Genomic DNA, 4898 nt, shown 5'->3' with positions numbered 1-4898 from the left:
ATTATTAGGAAAAATATTCCTTTTGTAACGTCTTTCATTTCATGGACAAACAGATGAAAAGGTTTTGAGACATCTGGAAGTGTTAGGGCTAGAGCCAAGGTCAGAGTTGTTTTTAAAGCCTCAAATGCCTCTTGTTCTCAGCACCCCTCCCCCCCCCCCCCCCCCCCGTGCCCCATGCTGGTGTATATAGACCTTGCTATTTTCACAAACTCTGGTATCCAGAGGCAGCACTACCTAGCCACACCTAGGTGCTCTCAAACCTGTCTCTTAGTCTTTGGAGCTGGGATCTGAAGGATGGCGGCAGCAGTCCTACTCTGAGACAGGCTCCTTTGCCTCCCCTCAGCTGGTAGCCACGATAGGTAGCCTCTTGTGTATGAAGTTGGGCTTTCTTAGCTGTCACTCTGTAGCATAAGTTCTGCAACTCTTGCAGCAGACCCTCAGTGGCCCTTTTATAGTCTAGGAACCTCTGACAGGGCTTCTAGTGTCTCATCAAACTGGAGAATTTTTAAATCCTTGAGGCAACCTGGTCCAGGTAACACTTCCACTTTAACCTCTCAATGATGGGTTGAGTCACTTCTGCCCGTGGGAGGCTGAAGATGCATCTTCCAAGGCCCTAGACAGTGAGCACCTGTTTCTCTAGATTTCTGCACAGGCAGGAGATATTCCAGGTGCCTAGAAGGACGCAAGGATGCCTGTCTCTTCAAGCTAAGCAGTGTGGATTGCAATTTCCCCTTTTGTTTCCAGGGTTATTGAGTTAACATTTAATCTGAGAGATAGTCTACCTATATCTTTTGATTGGGGGCAGAACTTTGAGATATCCTTCTGACAGAGGGTAAGAGCACAGTGTTGCTGGGTGTCTGCAAGTCTCATCAGAGAAGGTGATGGCAGCTTCACTTCATGCAAAAGGTCTGGTCTGTTTAAACACTTTTGGAGCTATCTCCAGCAACTGGGTCCTTCACTTATACCTTTAACTTTTATAACTTTTTTTTCTAATATCTGAGGCTGACTGGGTGACAGAAAATCTTTTTTAGCAGCTGTCTTTAATCTTTTTTAAAAAGGAACTAGCAAAAATTTGTTTAAAGTCTCCTTGATGAGTGCAGGGGATATCTCTTCTGTCTAGGCTACATTGTCTGGTGGTGACCAGCCCAGGGATGATGCTCATGTGCGCGCGCGTGTTCTCTCTCTCTCTCTCTCTCTCTCTCTCTCTCTCTCCCTCCCTCCCTCTCCCTCCCTCCATCCCTCCCTCCATCCCTCCTTCCTTCTTTCTCTTTCTCTCTCTCTTTTGCTCTCCCTCTCTGTTTTCCAGTTTTCAGATCATTGGTTGAAAAGGAGACATAAGCCCAGTGGTGGCGCACACCTTTAATCCCAGCACTTGGGAGGCAGAGGCAGGCGGATTTCTGAGTTCGAGAGTTCAAGGCTAGCCTGGTCTACAGAGTGAGTTCTAGGACAACCAGGGCTACACAGAGAAACCCTGTCTTGGAAAATAAGCAAAAGCCAAAACCAACCAACCAAACAACAAAAGACATAAAAAGGGGATTTTCCCCCTTTCCTGGGGCTTCTTGGAGTAGGTACGGAGCAGAAGGATGCTCACCTGGGAGAACTAGTTCCCTCTCCCTATGTGCATTCTGTTTAGATGGCAGCGGGTTCTGTATGAGAGGCACAGCTCCTCTCCACCTCCACATAGGGATCAACCCTGACCATGAACAGAAGTCAAGCAACAAGACAGGCAAATGCTCCTGCCTCCCCAGTGGGACAGACAGGTGGGGGGCTTTTTTGTTTTCTTTTAGGGGGGGGTTCTCTGAGCTCCTTCAGAGACAAAAGGATTCTACTCCCCAACAGGAGGAGACACAGGTATTAATCCAGGGGGTTCTCACACCAGAGCAAGCTACTGCTCAATACAGGGTAACAGACTTGATACAGACAGGAAGGATCCAGTGAGGTCTTTCATGGACCAGCAGCTATGTCTGACCTCTGCTATGCATCCAAACAGAAGGTACCAGACTTACCTCCAGAGGTGACAGACTAGGTGACTTTCTAATGTGTTTCCTCCTGGAGTGGAGAGATCGGACTCGAGGCCTGGAGACCTGGAGCATCTCAGGTTGTGCACTTTCTAGTAATCCTCTGACACCATACTCTTCCTCTATCTAAGGGGCTCCGAGACTCCTGGGGTCTTGAAGTCTGATCTCTGGGATTCTGATGGGACCTCCAGAAATGTTGTGGTATATTCACCAGAGAAGACTGCTCAGACATGGGTTTAAGCCAATAGAAAATCTTTATTAGCTGGCCAGCAGCTATGCTGGGTGTTAGGGATCCCAGTATAGCCCTGAGCCTTTCTCAGAGTGAGTTTTTAAGCACAAAAACCATGTTCTGATTTACAAGCCTGAGTAGTCATAGACCTTGTAAATAGGTAGCCTGGGCAGACAATACCAACTTAGATAAGGACAAGCGAATCATAGGCAGTCATAGTGACTTGTCCCCTGAACCTTCACCCAGCCGATACCCGGTTCTTATGATATCTGTATTCCCCCTGATCACCCACACTCCAGTGTCATTCCCTTCCCCACATCCTGCCTTTCTGTGTTTATAACCCCTGTGTGAATGAATTACGATTTGAGAAAAAATAAATTATAAAAAAAAAACAAAAACCATGTTCTGAGTTGATACACTTCAATTAACAAGAACAGTTAGGCAGAAGCAGAACTACAGAAGCCAAAAAGCAAGGTTAGTAAGGACATTTTCAGACTTCCCCAGAACTGGGACTTTGATAGATTAGGTCTTTGTTTTCATTTTGTCAGGTGGTGCTGTTTATGAGCTAGCTGAGTGTTACAGCCTGACTGAATGGCACTTCGATCATGGAGTCAGTTGGGCTATGGTCTAGGGGCCTGTTACAATTACTAGGTTTAGTCTAAATGCTTATAAATTAGCTTCAATGATTGTGTGTGTGTGTGTGTGTGTGTGTGTGTAATAAACACATTTATTATTGCTTTGGAAATTTCTGCTAATGCATTCATTTAGAAGTTGTCTTTTCTCCAGATTGAGTGCAAATGTTGCATTCTTCAATTACATCATTAAATAGCTTACAGCAGACAGACAAGCAGCATTGTCTGGCTGGTACTCTTTTTCCTATTGATTAAACTAATACAGCTCAGAGCTGTGTAGAATGTTATTGATATAAATAGGGGAGAAAAGCAGGGGAGCGCTGTGACCTGTGTCCAGTGCCTCGTACCCATCCTGACTTCTGTGACCTTGGGCAGCTTCTTAAACCTTGGATTCCTAATCATTCATACAACTTACAAATTTATAAGAAGTTTCAAAACTAGTTATCTAAAATCTTGAGTTCTTAGATGGATCAGGAAACGTAGAAGGTGCTAGGCATGGCAGTGTATACCTGTAATCCCAGCACTTGGGAGGTTGAGGCAAGACTTCCAGGCCACCCTGGAACACACAGTAAGAAGATGTCTCAAAAACAAAACCAAAAAAACCTCAGGAGGCAGAGATAGAAAGGATCAGGAGTTCAAGTCCATTCTCAGCTGCATTAGATCTGTCTCAATTTCCTTTTCCCACCAAAAATAAATCAATAAAACAAAGAGATAAAGTTGTATCGTCTGTAATTAAAGTGGAGATCAAACTGCTCATTGTTCCCCAGGATCTGTTTTCTTAGTCACCCACTCTAATTTTGATCTTCTCCTTACAAAGTTTCAGAGTATAAATACAGTGCTAGGCTCCTTCCTCCATTCAGGACTGCACTCAAAAGATTCGCTATGATGTTTTTTTGATTTGTAAACTAGGAAGATTACATTAATTCATGAGTTTGTGTTAATAAATATTTATTGCATACTTGCTCCATGAGCAACACACCATCAGCAGTCATCTGTCAAAGAGCTTACAGGAAGAGAGGGGCCAGGGACCAATCACTGTCACCAGGGGAAGCATGTTTGTCTGGGGAAAGAGTTATTGTTCTGAGGACAGTAAAAGTGAGTGGAGAGTCTATCTGTCTGTCCTGGGTGTGTGTGAGGCCTGAGAACTCAGTGGGGTGAGACTCAGGCTCTGTGGACTCCAGTCTGCGGCACTTCCTAACAAGTGTAGTCTGAGATGGTCCTTTTGGGTGTTCCTTCTCAGAAAGAGCAGCCGCAGTATTGGGGTTCATGAACATGCAGAATGCAAACAGATGTGTATTCAAGTCATTGTAAACCCGGTTTTTCCCCAAGAGTAGATGCAGTATGCACATTCACAATAAAGTCTTCCTTCTCTAGTAACTGAGTTTTTTAATAATTTGATTTCACAGGTTTATAACCGAGATGTCTAGCCTCTAATATCTTTTTTTCAGGAATCTCTTCTAGATGTCCTTTGCCATGTGTTATTAAACATCTTGAATAAAATGGCTTGATCAAGTCATAGAAATTTTTTATTTTATAACTCATAGTATTTTTTATAATCAATCTGAATCTTTATAGTTTAGATGACTCTAGTTAAGCTGTTTCATTTTAAATTTTTAAAGATTTATTTTATGTGTATGAATGTTTTGTCTATATGTATGTACGTGTAACGTGTGTGTGTGTGTGTGTCTGGTGCCTGATGAGGTCAGAAGGTTTCAGATCCCTGAGACCAGGAGTTAGGAATGATTGTGAACCACTGTGTGGATGCTAAGACCTAGACCTGGGTCCTCTGCAAGAGCAACAAATGCTTTTAACAGCTGGGCTGACTCTCCAGTTCCAAGCTATTTCAATTTTTTTTTTAATGGAAAAAAAACGGTGATCCATGGAACTTCAGTGCCCTGCCCAAGGCCACAAAGATACTCAGTGACCTTGTTACCAATATACTCCTTGCAGTACAAACCAAAGGGCAGACTATGCTAACAAGTAAACTGTGTTTCTCATAGAGCTCTAATAGAAGAGTCA

Source organism: Grammomys surdaster, unplaced genomic scaffold (assembly GCF_004785775.1).
Source record: "Grammomys surdaster isolate TR1022 unplaced genomic scaffold, NIH_TR_1.0 126612, whole genome shotgun sequence".
Classification (NCBI taxonomy): domain Eukaryota; kingdom Metazoa; phylum Chordata; class Mammalia; order Rodentia; family Muridae; genus Grammomys; species Grammomys surdaster.
Note: the sequence above shows the minus strand (reverse complement) of the source record.